The 16,995-nt window shown below is 36.7% G+C and overlaps 1 pseudogene; it reads right to left on the minus strand.

Moving 5' to 3' along the window:
- Positions 1-1,491: 1,491 nt before the first annotated feature.
- On the minus strand, positions 1,492-4,567 carry LOC138420199 (ATP synthase subunit d, mitochondrial pseudogene; annotated as a pseudogene).
- Positions 4,568-16,995: the final 12,428 nt, after the last annotated feature.

Consider the following 16,995-nt stretch of genomic DNA (forward strand, 5'->3'; position numbering starts at 1 on the left):
GAAGAGAGCAGTGAGGCAATGCCACATCCAACCCAGTGGGGAGGAAGGGAATGAACAGGAGGCAAATGAGAATTCAAGGAGAGCTGTAAACTAATCTGGCCCACTTACATTAAATATGAAGAATCACATTTAACATCTCCAGACTGCTTCACTGATCTTGATATCTCAGATTATTATTGCCCTCAGTTCTAGAGTTTAACATCTACTTATAAGTTAGGAACTGTATTTAATAATGAGGATACAAATGTGAAAGATAAAGTCTGATCCTCTGTCCCCTCTCTATCAGTCTCCAGCATTGCTGGCTGAGCCCTTGGTTTCCTAAAACATGAATCACCTGCACTGAACTTTTTTTCATCAACTCTCATTGCTGAAAATAGAAGTGCAGACATAGAAGGCCCTTCATGATGTGGCTACTGCTTACTTTTCTTATCCCATCTTTGTCTTTACTTATTCATATACTCTTGGTTCTACCGAAATCTCTGCATCCCGCGTTTAACTTGACTTCAGTAGATGGATCAAGCTATTAAATTTCATTGCTTTTACATATAATTCCATCTTGCCAGAGTGACTTTCCTGATTCTCTTCATTTTGTTAGATCCCACTAGGTCTTCACGTATCAGCTTAGCTTTCCAGGCTTTAAGATACCCATTCTAATGCATAGGACTGGTGATCCATTATTGTATCCACACAGGAAATACCTCTTTTATCTACTGTAGAACTAGATCATACAATTCTTTCAGTCAAACAGATCATTGTTTGGCCAGTATATGCACAAATATATTTTCATAAAAATAAATTATTAAACAACCCTAAGAGGTAGCTAGTCATATAACTCTCTGCAATTTATAGTTGAAGAAATGTTAAAGATGTTATCCCAAACCCAGATCAATAGGTAAAACATATTTACTTTCTGAATAAATTACATGCTTTTCTCCATTGGAATGTCACTTTATCTCATGTTGAACAAAATCAATGATGGGGAGAAATATCAAAACTACAAAAGCACCAACAGGAGAGAGAGGTGAATTCCGTGATTCATGATGGTCTGTTGACACAGAGCATGTTCTCAGGAGAAATTCATGGGAAGGGGTTTGGGAAGTGAGATGACCCTTTAAATGAATTTTTAATAAATTAAATTGCAAGTTATTTTCTCAAAGAAATAAGAGTGGCAATATCTATTTTTATCAACTTTCATCATTTTGTTGTTGCTGCTGTTTCCAAAAATATGAGATTGGTTCTGAACACTTTACAGATTAGAGAATAAGTTTGTCTACTGTAATTTTTTCCACAAAGTCCTTTAAAGTTTTTCTTTTTTATCTTTAAAAAAAAAAAAGCAGGTTTAATCACAAGTGACTTTGAATAGGGCCATTTGCCATCTATCTGACTTTCTGCCTTTGAAAATTTTTAAATTAATTTATTTTTCACTGTGTAATTATTTTTAATGTCTAGAGTTTATGATTTGAGAGCCAGAACTTTCTCCAAGACTCAAGTTCATAAATTTTCAATTGGCTTGTGAGGCCAGTAGGGGTACTTCTTGTCTAATTTGGTTTCAGGAAAGACTTCATTGAAGTCTTCAGTGGTCATCTGGATCGAATGGGATTATGTCCCTCATCTCCAACTCTTTCTCATATTCCTGAATCCTGGTCTTCGCGAGAGACAAAAACTCAGCACAACTTTTCACATCTTCTGTTTCTTCAGTATCCACCTAGGCACTATATTTATACTCTGGCATAGGAAACTTCAGGGCAATAAACTTCTTTTCAGAGTCATCCACCAAGTCAGCCTTAGCCATGTTGGCCTTGTAGTAAATCCAGTCGGTGGCAAGTGGCTTCTGAGGAAGAATAGCCAACCTGGGGTGACGGTCTCATTCTAGGATTTTAAGGAGTTAGCCAAGGCCTTCTGGTTTCCGGAAGTGATCTCTCCAAATCTACCCAGTCCACAGCTTTTAGAGCAAGTTTCCATCCAACGATTTTGAGATCTTTCACCGACCCTTGGCACAGCCCACAGTTCACAGCAGCCAATTTACTTATTTTTAATTGGAGGATAGTTACCTTAAAATGGGCTTCCCTGATCGCTCAGTTGGTAAAGAACCTACCTGCAATGCAGGAGACCCAATTCAATTCCTGGGTTGGGGAGATCCACTGGAGAAGGGATAGGCCTACCCACTCCAGTATTTTGGGGCTTCCCTGTGGCTTAGCTGGTAAACAAGCTGTCTGCAATGTGGGAGACCTGGATTCAAGCCCTGGGTTGGGAAGATCACCTGGAGAAGGGAAAGGCTACTCACTTCAGTATTCTGGCCTGGAGAATTCCGTGGATTGTATAATCCATGGGGTCACAAAGAGTCTGACATGACTGAGCATCTTTCACTTTCACTGTCTTTACATTACAATTTTGTATTAGTTTCTGCCTTACATCAAGATGAATCAGCTATTGATATACATACGTCTCCCCTCTCTTGAACCTCCCTCCTACATCCCATCTCTCTAGGTTGTCACAGAACACCAGATTTGAATTCTCTGCATCATATAGCAAATTCCCGCGGGTTGTCTATTTTGCACATGGTAATGTATTTGTTTCCACGTGCTCTGCTCTGCTTAGTTGCTCAGTCGTGTCTGACTCTTTGCCACTCCACGAACTGTAGGCACCTATGTCTATGGGGATTCTCCAGGCAAGAATACAGGAGTGGGTTGCTATGCCCTCTTCCAAGGGATCTTCCCAACCCAGGAATCAAACCCAGGTCTCCCACATTGCATGCAGATTCTTTACTGTTTGAGCTACCAGGGAAGCATTTGTTTCTGCGCTACTCTCAATTCATCCCACACTCTCCTCCCCCTACAGTGTCCACAAGTTTGTTCTTTATATTTGCATCTCCTTTGTTGCCCTGCAGATAGGTTCATCAGTACCATCTTCCTAGATTCCATATATATGCATTAATATATATTTGTTTTTCTCTTTCTGACTTACCTTACTCTATATAATAGGCTCTAAGTTCACCTAAATTTTATTTGAGCTGTTTTCTTCTCCTTTTAAAAGCAATTCTACTTAAATTTTGACAAATTTTAAGGGCCCTTAACTGATAAGAGCTTAGGCAATATATCATTGGCATACACCTACTACCAAATATTTTTTCTAGTTCTTCATTATTAAATTTTCAAACATACATAAAAGTTAAAAGAATGAACCACTAAGATTCAACATAAATTTGGCACTTATTAACATTTTCCATATGTGCTTCATGGTACTTCACGCCTAAATACTCCAGCATTATCTCCTAAAAACAAAAGCATCCTCTTATATAACTGGATCCTCTTATATAACATCCTCTTATATAACTTATCTGACCTATGAAAACTAACCATAACACCCCAACTTCATCTAATATCCTGTTTATGTTTCAATTTGCTGAGTTACCTTCAATAAGTATGTTACTATTGCTTTTTTAGGACTTAGATTTTTTTAACTTATTTATTTATTTTTTATTTGTTTATTTTTTAAAATTTTTATTTTTACTTAATTTTACTTTACAATACTGTATTGGTTTTGCCATTGCTCTCGATTGTCATCCCTCTTTAGCCTATTTTCATCTATAGCATTTCCACTTTCTTTTATTTGTTTATTTTTCATGACAATGGTATAATTGATGTCTTAATGTTTTAAGCCTCTGGGTCAGTTATTTTATAGAATATTCCTAATATTTGGATTATCTTATTGTTTTCTTGGAGTGTCATTTAATTGTTCCTCTATTCCCATGTTTGTTTATAAACTAGGATTTGGAAACAATGCCTGAATTAGATGCAGGTAAAATATTTTGGCAGGTGCATTTAACAGGTGAGATAGTGTACTTCACATTTCAGCATAAACAAAAGCACATATCAATCGGTCTTAGCAATGATGCCAGATTTGGCTACTTGGTTAAGATTTGACCAATAGATATCTTTGTTATAAAGATTAGTTTCCTCTTTGATTTTAGCAAACAGTTGGGTGTGGAGTCATACTTTGACATATTAAAATTACCTTCCAAATTTGAATTCATCCAATACCTTTTCCCCGATAATTTTATTGTTCATTGATTGTCTAATGTGCAATCAATTATATCATTGGATTCTGTGAAAAGATGACTTTTTAACTTGCATCATTTCTTTAATATTATTTATACATCATTAATTTGTGTAAAAAGTCTTCTCTCAACAAACAGCAATGAATTAGAAATATTTGTTAAAAAGATGGAAAAATGGTCAACTCTTCTCTTTTAATTATTAATTTCAGAATAAAATATTGACATGGTAGTTACCTCCCTATATGGCAAAAAGGTTTTTTGTTTTTTTCTAAATTTATGGTTAACTTAAGTGTAGATAGTCTTTTTCTATAGATGGTAGTCTTTTCTATAGACAGGCATTTTCAATAGATATAATAAAATTCACTGACTCTAAACAGAGGGGAGCCTAAAGGAAATGGCTGGAAAACATTGGATTCTAATCTAATTTAGGTCTACAGCTTCTAAGTTTTCTTATTTTTAAATCAAGAACAACTGCTTAAACTTTTTCAGCCTCATTATTCACTTACCCATATATTTTCGTGGACATCTGTTAAATGCTAGTATGTGAATCAGTTCTTTTTTATGGCCAGAATTCTATTTGGTTCAGTTCAATTCAGTTGCTCAGTCATGTCCGACTCTTTGAGACCCCATGGACTGCAGCCTGCGAGACTTCCCTGACCATCACCAACTCCTGGGGCTTACTCAAACTCATGGCCATCGATTGGTGATGCCATCCAACCATCTCATCCTCTATCATCCCTTTTTCCTCCTGCCTTTAATCTTTCCCAGCATCAGGGTATTTTCCAGAGTCAGTTCTTTATATCAGGTGGCTAAAGTATTGGAGTTTCAGCTTCAGCATCAGTCCTTCCAATGAACACCCAGGACTGATATCCTTTAGGATTGATGGGTTGGATCTCCTTGCAGTTCAAGGGACTCTCAAGAATCTTCTCCAATATCACAATTCAAAAGCATCAGTTCTTCAGCGCTCAGCTTTGTTTATAGTCCAACTCTCACATCCATACATGACTATTGGAAAAACCATAGCTTTGACTAGATGGACCTTTGTTGGCAAAGTAGTCTCTGCTTTTTAATATGCTGTTTACGATGGAGCCTAATGGAATTTTTAGATTTCAATGCCTTCTATATTGTATTTGTTGTTTCTGTTTTTGTTTAAAAATATCAATAAAACTTCCATGATGACTTCAGTGTAGACTGAGTAATATTTATATTAAAAATTTAATTGCAAGTTTTTATTTCCTATTCCTTTAGAAATGTCATAAATACTGATGGATAGTTTTTTAAGGGAATTCTTTCTGGTTTCAGCAACCTTTGAAAAATAACCTTTTTCCTTGCAAACTGCATGTAATCTTTCTGATAGACATTTACCAACTGTTGGAAAATAATCATGTGATTGCTATTTCTTACAAACAGCAGACATAGGAAAGAAGACACATGACTTACTGAAGAAATATTTCTTCCAAGTAATTTAGAGAAGAATTGTCTGTGTATTCAGGTGAACTACACTTTAAGCTAAAAAAAAAAAAAAGGGGGGGGAGAGAGAGATCCCCAGTAGAGATTGAAGAGTTTGTCCTTTAAAAAATTCAACAATCCTTTAAATTATGTTATGGAATTTTTGCTGAAATTCCATAATACAAGGAGGACACAGTCGACCTTATGTTGATGAAATATGAACACTTGCTTAGCTATTAACATTAACTAAAGTGGAGTAATCTAGAATGACCTCATTATTGCTTTTAATTGTATCTCCACATTTCCCAGGAAAAGATCACTACCCTGTTTTGAAAAATATATTAAAAATATCATAATTTCAGTATCAAATATCCATATAAAGTATGCTTGATGCTTATTAATTAAATTTTTCCAGTTAACTTTTTGGAAAAAAAAAAAACAACAACAAGAAAAAACTACCCTCTTCTTGCCAAAATCTTAATTAATTAATTTGTTCTTTTTATAATGTCATGTGTGAAATGGTCAAACTGCCAGGAAATCAGTCAACATGGATTTATAACATTCTAATTATGATAATATTAATTAGCAATTTTACTTTCTCTGACTTCTTAGCAGTCTTCTTATATGATTTCCTTCTTTAATTTTTTTCAAAAGTATATACTTCTTCTTCTATCTTAGGAATAAGGATGAGAAAGTTTCAACTGCAGTAGAACTTTGCGAATATACTTTGGTCATTTTTCCCCTACTCAATTAGGTGAGAAAGTCTCCCCTTTTTATGTCTAGGAGACCAACTGACTTATTTCCAATTGACAAACATGCACATTATTATGACATATAGTTTTTAAATGTTTAAGATAGCCTGTGCTTCAGTCTCCTACTCTTGTTTCAACAAATAACTGATGTTTAGAGTATGTAGTCTAAACCATGCAATATCATGAGCTCCTAGTGACATATGTTCAAATCATCTCTTCCCTCATGAGAGGAGAATCATAATTTTAAAAAATAGTCAAGAACTTCTACCATCTTTAATTTTTCTAAGATAATATTATGCAGAATTTGCCAGGCACAATATTATAACATGTTTGAATTCCATAAATTTTGGCCAAATTCTACATGTGAGATTTGAGGGCACATATTTCTCCTTTTTGCTTTCATTTGTAATGTGCAGTGGTATCCAGATGGATCAGCTAAGATCTGGTCATAGCCACAGTACCAGTTGGGCTCAGGTGGAGATACAAAGGGTTAGGTTCAATTCTAGTCAGTCTGAAAATACATTAGGCTGGAGTTCAAACGGTATGTCAGTATGTCTACAAACAGCAACCTTGGTCCAATGAGTCTATCCAATTTAAGAATTACCAGGTCAAATGCGAAAACCTATTGCTCTCAGATCAGATTACAACTAGTGTTCATATTAGGTACTCAGACTTCTAAGCTTAGGAATTCAGTTCAGTTCAGTTCAGTTGATCAATCACATCCAACTCTTTGAGACCCCATGGACCACAACACGCCAGGCCTCCCTATCCATCACGAACTCCCAGAGCTTAGGCAAACTAATGTCCATTGAGTCAGTGATGCCATCCAGCCATCTCATCCTCTGTCATCCCTTTATCCTCTCCCTTTCGGTCTTTCCCTGCATCAGGGTCATTTCAAATGAGTCAGTTCTTTGCATCAGGTGGCCAAAGTATTGGAGTCTCAGCTTCAGCATCGGTCCTTCCAATGAATATTCAGGACTGATTTCCTTTACGGTGGACTGGTTGGATCTCCTTGCAGTCCAAGGGACTCTCAAGAGTCTTCTCCAACACCACAGTTCAAAAGTTTCCATTTTTTGGCACTTAGCTTTCTTTATAGTCCAACTCTCACATCCATGCATGACTACTGGAAAAACCATAATTTGACTAGATGGATGTTTGTTGGCAAAGTAATGTCTCTGCTTTTTAATATGCTGTCTATGTTGGTCACAGCTTTTCCTCCAAGGAGCAAGCATCTTTTAATTTCATGGCTACAGTTATTGCAGTGATTTTGGACCCCCAAGAAATAAAGTCTGTCACTGTTTCCATTGTTTCCCTATCTATTTGCATGAAGCGATGGGGTCAGATGCCATGATCTTTGTTCTCTGAATGTTGAGCTTTAAGCCAACCTTTTTCACTCTCTTCTTTCAGTTTCATCGAGAGGCTCTTTAGCTTTTATTCACTTTCCGGCATAAGGGTGGTGTCATCTGCATATGTGAGGTTATTGATATTTCTCCTGGCAATCTTGATTCCAGCTTGTGCTTCATCCAGCCCAATGTTTCTCATGATGTCCTCAGCATATAAGTTAAATGAGCACGTGACAATATACAACCTTGATGTACTCCTTTCCCAATTTGGAGCCAGTCTGCTTTTCCATGTGCAGTCCTAACTGTTGCTTTTTGACCTGCATACAGATTTCTCAAGAGGGTTTGCAAAATCCACACAGTCAAAAGCTTTAGCTTAGTCAATAAAGGAGAAGTAGATGTTTTTCTGGAATTCTCTTGCTTTTTCGATGATCCAACAGATGTTGGCAATTTGATCTCTGGTTCCTCTTCATTTTCTGTATCTAGCTTGAACATCTGGAAGTTCATGGTTCATGTACTCTTGAAACTTGGCTTGTAGAATTTTGAGCATTACATTGCTAGTGTGTGAGATGAGTGCGATTGTGTGGTAGTTTGTGCATTCTTTGGCATTGCCTTTCTTTGGAATTGGAATGAAAACTGACCTTTTCCAGTCCTGTGACCACTGCTGAGTTTTCCTAATTTGCTGGCATATTGAGTGCAGCACTTTCACAGCATCATCTTTTAGGATTTGAAATAGCTCAACTGGAATTTCATCATCTCCACTAGCTTTGTTCATAGTGATGCTTCCTAAGCCCCACTTGACTTTGCATTTCAGGATGTCTGGTTCTAGGTGAATGATCCTGCCATTGTGGTTATCTGGGTCATGAAGATCTTTTTTGTATAATTCTTCTGTATATTCTTGCCACCTTTTCTTAATATAAAGTACCAGTTTAGTATAGTGTTGTGAGGTATTGATTTTGGAGAAAGACTACTAGTTGCATCACCTCTTCATCATGTGAAGTTTGTGAAAACTGATTAACTTCTCTATATGTTAATTTCTTCATCTGTACTGTGGTGGTAATACCAGCATTCCCTTAAAAAAGCACTTCTTTGGTATTAGGGTGATGGTGGCTTCATAGAATGAGTTTGGAAATTTACCTTCCTCTGCAATTTTCTGGAAGAGTTTGAGTAGGATAGGTGTTAGCTCTTCTCTAAATTTTTGGTAGAATTCAGCTGTGAAGCCATCTGGACCTGGGCTTTTGTTTGCTGGAAGATTTCTGATTACAGTTTCAATTTCCGTGCTTGTGATGGGTCTGTTAAGATTTCCTATTTCTTCCTGCTTCAGTTTTGGAAAGTTGTACTTTTCTAAGAATTTGTCCATTTCTTCCACGTTGTCCATTTTATTGGCATATAATTGCTGACAGTAGTCTCTTATAATCCTTTGTATTTCTGTGTTGTCTGTTGTGATCTCTCCATTTTCTTTTCTAATTTTATTGATTTGATTTTTTTCCGTTTGTTTCTTGATGAGTCTGGCTAATGGTTTGTCAATTTTATTTATCCTTTCAAAGAACCAGCTTTTGGCTTTGTTGATTTTTGCTATGGTCTCTTTTGTTTCTTTTGCATTTATTTCTGCCCTAATTTTTAAAATTTCTTTCCTTCTACTAACTGTGGGATTCTTCATTTCTTCCTTTTCTAGTTGCTTTAGGTGTAGAGTTAGGTTATTTATTTGACTTTTTTCTTGTTTCTTGAGGTATGCCTGTATTGCTATGAACTTTCCCCTTAGCACTGCTTTTACAGTGTTCCACAGGTTTTGGGTTGTTCTGTTTACATTTTCATTCGTTTCTATGCATATTTTGATTTCTTTTTTGATTTCTTCTGTGATTTGTTGGTTATTCAGTAGCATGTTGTTCAGCATCCATATGTTGGAATTTTTAATAGTTTTTCTCCTATAATTGAGATCTAATCTTACTGCATTGTGGTCAGAGAAGATGCTTGGAGTGATTTCAATTTTTTGGAATTTACCAAGGCTAGATTTATGGCCCAGGATATGATCTATCCTGGAGAAGGTTCCGTGTGCACTTGAGAAAAAGTTGAAATTCATTGTTTTTGGGTGAAATGTCCTATAGATAACAATTAGGTCTAACAGGTCTATTGTCATTTAAAGTTTGTGTTTCCTTGTTAATTTTCTGTTTAGTTGATCTATCCATAGGTGTGAGTGGAGTATTAAAGTCTCCCAATATTATTGTGTTATTGTTAATTTCCCCTTTCATACTTTTAGCATTTATCTTATATACTGTGCTGCTCCTATGTTGGGTGCATATATATTTATAATTGTTATATCTTCTTCTTGGATTGATCCTTTGATCATTATATAGTGTCCTTCTTTTCACAGCCTTTGTTTTAAAGTCTATTTTATCTGATATGAGTATTGCTACTCCTGCTTTCTTTTGGTTTCTATTTGCATGGAATATCTTTTTCCAGCCCTTCCCTTTCAGTCTGTATGTGTCCCCTGTTTTGAGGTGGGTCTTTCACAGACAACATATATAAGGATCTTGTTTTTGTATCCATTCAGCCAGTCTTTTTCTTTTGGTTGGGGCATTCAACGCATCTATATTTAAGGTAATTATTGATAAGTATGATCCCATTGCCATTTACTTTATTGTTTTGGGTTCGAGTTTATACACCCTTTTTGTGTTTTCTGTCTAGAGAATATCCTTTAGCATTATGCCACACAAAAAAAGAAAACTACAGGCCAATATCACCAATGAACATAGATGCAAAATTCCTTAACAAAATTCTAGCAATGAGAATCTAACAGCACATTGAAAAGATCATACACCATTACCAAGTGGGCTTTATCCCAGGGATGCAAGGATTCTTCAGTATCCACAAGTCAATCAATGTAATACACCACATTAACAAATTGAAAAATAAAAGCCATATGATTATCTCAACAGATGCAGAGAAAGCCTTTGACAAAATTCAACATCCATTTATGATAAAAACTCTCCAGAAAGCAGTGATAGAAGGAACATACCTCAACATAATAAAAGCTATCTATGACAAACCCACAGCAAACATTATCCTCAATGGTGAAAAATTGAAACATTTCCCCTAAAGTCAGGAACAAGACAAGGGTGCCCACTTTCACCACTACTATCCAACATAGTTTTGGAAGTTTTGGCCACAGCAATCAGAGCAGAAAAAGAAATAAAAGGAATTCAAATTGGAAAAGAAGCCGGAAAACTCTCACTGTTTGCAGATGACATGATCCTCTACATAGAAAACCCTAAAGACTCCACCAGAAAATTACTAGAGCTAATCAATGAATATAGTAAAGTTACAGGATTTAAAATCAACACACAGAAATCCCTTGCATTCCTATACACTAATAATGAGAAGATAGAAAGAGAAATTAAGGAAGCAATTCCATTCACCATTGCAATGAAAATAATAAAATATTTAGGAATATATCTACCTAAAGAAACTAAAGACCTATATATAGAAAACTATAAAACACTGATGAAAGAAATCAAAGAGGACACAAATAGATGGAGAAATATACTGTGTTCATAGATAGGAAGAATCAATATAGTGAAAATGAGTATACTACCCAAAGTAATCTGTAGATTCAATGCAATCCCTATCAAGCTACCAACGATATTTTTCACAGAGCTAGAACAAATAATTTCAAGATTTGTATGGAAATATTAAAAAAAAAACCTCAAATAGCCAAAGCAATCTTGAGAAAGAAGAATGGAACAGGAAGAATCAACCTGCCTGACTTCAGGCTCTACTACAAAGCCACAGTCATCAAGACAGTATGGTACTGGCACAAAGACAGAAATATAGATCAATGGAACAAAATAGAAAGCCCAGAGATAAATCCACACACCTATGGACACCTTATCTTCGACAAAGGAGGCAAGAATCTACAATGGAGAAAAGACAGTCTCTTTAACAAGCGGTGCTGGGAAAACTGGTCAACCACTTGTAAAAGAATGAAACTAGAACACTTTCTAACACCATACACAAAAATAAACTCAAAATGGATTAAAGATCTAAACGTAAGACCAGAAACTGTAAAACTCCTAGAGGAGAACATAGGCAAAACACTCTCTGAAATAAATCGCAGCAGGATCCTTTACGACCCCCCCCCCCCCAGCATGTTGGAAATAAAAGCAAAAATAATCAAATGGGATCTAATTAAACTTAAAAGCTTCTGCACAACAAAGGAAACTATAAGCAAGGTGAAAAGACAGCCTTCTGAATGGGAGAAAATAATAGCAAATGAAGCAACTGACAAACAACTAATCTCAAAAATATACAAGCAACTTATGCAACTCAATTCCAGAAAAATAAATGACCCAATCAAAAAATGGGCCACAGAACTAAATAGACATTTCTCCAAAGAAGACATACCAATGGCTAACAAACACATGAAAAGATGCTCAACATCACTCATTATCAGAGAAATACAAATCAAAACCACAATGAGGTACCATTTCACGCCAGTCAGAATGCCTGTGATCCAAAAGTCTACAAGCAATAAATGCTGGAGAGGCTGTGGAGAAAAGAGAACCCTCTTACACTGTTGGTGGGAATGCAAACTAGTACAGCCACTATGAAGAACAGTGTGGAGATTCCTTTAAAAGCTGGAAATAGAACTGCCTTATGACCCAGCAATCCCACTGCTGGGCATATACACCAAGGAATCCAGAATTGAAAGAGACACCTGTACCCAAATGTTCATCACAGCACTGTTTATAATAGCCAGGACATGGAAACAACCTAGATGTCCATCAGCAGATAAATGGATAAGAAAGGGTGGTACCTATACACAATGGAGTGTTACTCAGCCATTAAAAGGAATATATTTGAATCAGTTCTAATGAGGTGGATGAAACTGGAGCCGATTATACAGAGTGAAGTAAGCCAGAAAGAAAAACACCAATACAGTATACTAATGCATATATATAGAATTTAGAAAGATGGTAACAATAATCCTGTAAGTGAGACAGCAAAAGAGACACAGATGTATAGAACAGTCTTTTGGACTCTGTGCGAGAGGGCAAGGGTAGGATGATTTTGGAGAATGTCATTGAACCATGTATAATTTCATATAAGATATGAATCGCCAGTCTAGGTTTGATGTAGGTAGGATACAGGATGCTTGGGGCTGGAGCACTGGGATGACCCAGAAGGATGGTACGGGGAGGTAGGAGGGAGGGGCCTTCAGGATGGGGAACACGTCTATACCTGTGGTGGATTCAGTTTGATGTATGGCAAAACCAATATTATATTGTAAAGTAATTAACCTCCAATTAAAATGAATAATTTATATTTTTTTAAAAAGCACTTCTTATGAGGGTTAAATGGGATCATGTGGTGCAGGTAATTAGCATATGGGCATGTTCAGTGAACATTAGCTCTTGCTATTGTTGCTATTGCTCTAAAGTCTAACAAAAGTAAAACCTACCTAGATATAAAGGCTACAGTGTGTTATTTCTGAGAATGATCCTAAGTCGTCCTAAGATCAGAAGGTGTCATTTTACTACAACAATCACTGCGCTATTTTCTGTAAACAATCTCATAACTCTAGGTGAGCTTCTCTTTTGGGGGAGATACAGACTTGTTTGCAACCATTTTGCTCTTCCTTCTCTGCCCACTGGCTGGATAACCATTTAATGTTTTGTCGTTTTTGTGCAGGATGCCACAATCCCATTCAGAAAGAGTTTTGTCAGAATCTTCTGATTCAGGGCAATATAGCTTTCAGTTGATCAATCAGTGAAGACCCCTACCAATTTTGTAAAGATCTCTTGGTTCCTGTGCCTGGAAAGGAATACAAAATTACTATAGAAAGTATTTCCTAATATATTCCCAGCACAGTGTTAGTTATTCCACTATTTGAGTTAAAAAAATATTTCTTCTGATGTTTGCCTGAATTCCTTTTGTCTTCTCTTTTTGTATTGTCCAATTTTAAAATAACCCTTGAATTTTCCCTAGAAAATACTTAATATTCAAATAAAATTATGTTTTTCTCTCTATATTCACTTCTGAACGATATTTATATATCTTTCAAAGTGTTCCAGTGAAAGTGAAGTCACTTAGTCATGTCCAGCTCTTTGAGATCCCATGGACTATAGCCTTCCAGGCTTCTCTGTCCATGGGATTTTCCAGGTAAGTGTACTGGAGTGGGTTGCCATTTCCTTCTCCAAGTAGTGTCCAAATGAAAATGATTGTGGAGATTGGGTAATTCCAATATTTTCCTTGGGAGGAAAAAACAATTGGAGTTACTGACCAAGTGTGCAGACAATTTATTATTTTACCAGAGAGAAATGAGCATCTCAAAAGAAGCTGATTTCTTCACATCTCTTCTGCATAACAAAACCAAGTTATTCTCCTGGTATTCATATTCAAGAGAGAACTGGAAGAGAATTGCCAAGAGGTAAATGAGAAGAAGTTGTGAAATTATAGTATTGATATACTTAAATCAGAGAAGGCAATGGCACCCCACTCCAGTACTCTTGCCTGGAAAATGCTAAATGGATATTTTTAAAGGCCAAGATTATTATGTAACATATGGACATTTAATATGAAGAGGCAAACTTTAGATGTGTGCCAGTTAGTGAAGAGTTTCAATGAATAGTTTCTTTTTACCAATAAAGCATTAGGCTAAATATTCTTTCACACACACACACACACACACACACACACACACACTGCACACAATTTAAGTACATGAACTGTGAATAGGTAATACCTTTAAATGTTATAACTTTTACAAAATTTTTGGCTGCACTGGGTCTTCATTGTGGTGTGCAGGCTTCTCTCTACTTGTGTCCCGTGGGCTCCAGGGCATGCAGTTGGGGCAGACAGGCTTTCCAGTTGTAGCAGGTAGGCCTAATTGCCCAGTGGCATGTGAGATCTTAGTTTGTTGACCAGGGATCGAATCTGTGTCCCCTGAAGTGGAAGGTGGATTTTCAACCAGTACACCACTAGGGAAGTGTTAGTTGCTCAGTCCTATCCAAATCTCTGTGACCCCATTGACTGTAGCCCACCAGGCTCCTCTGTCCATGGAATTCTCCAGGCAAGAACAGTGGAGTGGGTAGCCATTCCCTTCTCCAGGGAATCTTCTTGACCCAGGTATTGAACCCTGGTCTCCTGCATTGCAAACAGATTCTTTACCATGTGAGCCACCAGGGAAACCCTGACCACCAGGGAAGCCCCCACAAAATGAAAAAATAAAAATAAATAAAAGTAGGAAAAAAAAAAAGGTTTTCTCTCTCTTTTTCCTTCTCAGACCCTAGGTCCTCTTCAAAGACAACTATTATGAAATCTTTTGTATAGTCTACTGGACTATCTGTGCATAAACATAAGCTCACATATTACATGTGGTTCCATTACTGATATCTGATGTAAGCCCACTATTAAAACTCCCCTCGTATGTCATAACTATCTATTTGTGTCAATGAGTATAAATTTCCATTTAAATCAGCAAATACTGTATGTGGGGAGACTAAGCATGGAGAAGGAGGAAGAAGCCTCTTGAAGGAATTTCTCCAGGTATCCTCTTCCTACTCACAGTAGGAGGATCAGAGGAATCTCAGCTCTTGTGAGAAAACACACACACACACACACACACACACAATTTACATACCTTTAAGATCTCCCTAACCCCAAAGGCTTGGATTAGTTTGGCCTCAAAAAAAGCCTAGTTTCCCTCTTCTAGTATAGATTTATGATTTCTCGAAAATAGTATCTATTAGTCTTGCTTCCAGTGAATAAAACATTAAATACATTTTGTATATTTTGTTGCTTTACCCAAACCTGCTATTTGCATAGCCCATTATTTTATTTTCTTTCCTTGTCCTTGCACCACTGTAAAATGAGATTCCAGTGAATTTAATTACATCAACAGCAAAATCTGATCTTTAGCAATTACAAAGCTTTCCGAAGCAGACTTCATGTTTATTTCCTGTTGGCATTACTACCTAAAGCCAAAATGTCTCACATAAACTTCTGATATAAATTATTAATTGTGCTAAAAGCAAGACATTTATTTTACAAGCTGTACTGAGGTATAATAGTGGCAAATTGCCGCCATTATTTCATTTATTGAATAATGCATTTATCTAAGATATTTATAGGTACATAAAAGGTACATATTATAATAAGTATTATTATTTTAGTAATTAAGTTATCCTGTCATTTATAAAAATATGAATCTTAAATAAATTTTGATACTCACCAAATAATATACTCAGTGATCATGTGTTTGTATACGATGATAATTCTCTAGTAGTGAAAACCACCTCATTTGCAGAGAGAGATTGACAGACATTCCTATACTACAGTAAATCAAGTTTCCTAAAGTGAATGTATCCTAACTCAAACTAGTGTATCTGGATCAGGTGACTCATTTAACAGTACCAGTAAGTTCACTCTTAAGTGCAATATGACAGGGAGAAAAAAAAAATGAGAGAAAGGGAGAAGCATTTGTGAGTATATTAATAAGCATCCAGTCATATTTTTTTTAAATATCAATAACAGGCAAATACCAATTAAGTCACTGCTGCTGCTGCTGCTAAGTCGCTTCAGTCATATCTGACTCTGTGCAAACCCATAAACAGCAGCCCACCAGGCTCCCCCGTCCCTGGGATTCTCCAGGCAAGAACACTGGAGTGGGTTGCCATTTCCCTCTCCAATGCATGAAAGTGGAAAGTGAAAGTGAAGTTGCTCAATTGTGTCCGACTTACTGGAGTGAGTTGCCATTACCTTCCCCAATTAATGGCACCCCACTCCAGTACTCTTGCCTGGAAAATCCCATGGACGGAGGAGCCTGGTGGGCTGCAGTCCATGAGGTCGCTAAGAGTCGGACACGACTGAGCAACTTTCACTTTTCACTTTCATGCATTGGAGAGGGAAATGGCAACCCACTCCAGTGTTCTTGCCTGGAGAATCCCAGGGACGGGGGAGCCTGGTGGGCTGCCGTCTATGGGGTCGCACAGAGTCGGACACGACTGAAGTGACTTAGCAGCAGCAGCAGTATGTCTATTTATATTTATAAAATATGTTGTGAAAGGTAAATGAAAATGAAAAAATTATTTGGTCATTCTGAATATTATGCAGATAAATGTAAATCAGGAAGATATTTTCTTGTCAAGCATTTACTTCTGCTTAATTTAACTGCTCACCAGTCAGTAAGAGTTATGTACCAGACATCAAGGCAAATGCTAGATATAAAAAGAGAAACCAGGAAGACCTAGGTAGTTAAAGAATCCGAGAAATAATTGTAATGCAATATAATGAGTACTGGGATGTAGGGTGAGGGGTCGTTTACATACACAAGAGATGCAAATCTGATTGAAGAGTCAAAGATTTTCTGAAAGAGACAATACGTTAGTTGAACAGACTC

Source organism: Ovis canadensis, chromosome 15 (assembly GCF_042477335.2).
Source record: "Ovis canadensis isolate MfBH-ARS-UI-01 breed Bighorn chromosome 15, ARS-UI_OviCan_v2, whole genome shotgun sequence".
NCBI lineage: Eukaryota > Metazoa > Chordata > Mammalia > Artiodactyla > Bovidae > Ovis > Ovis canadensis.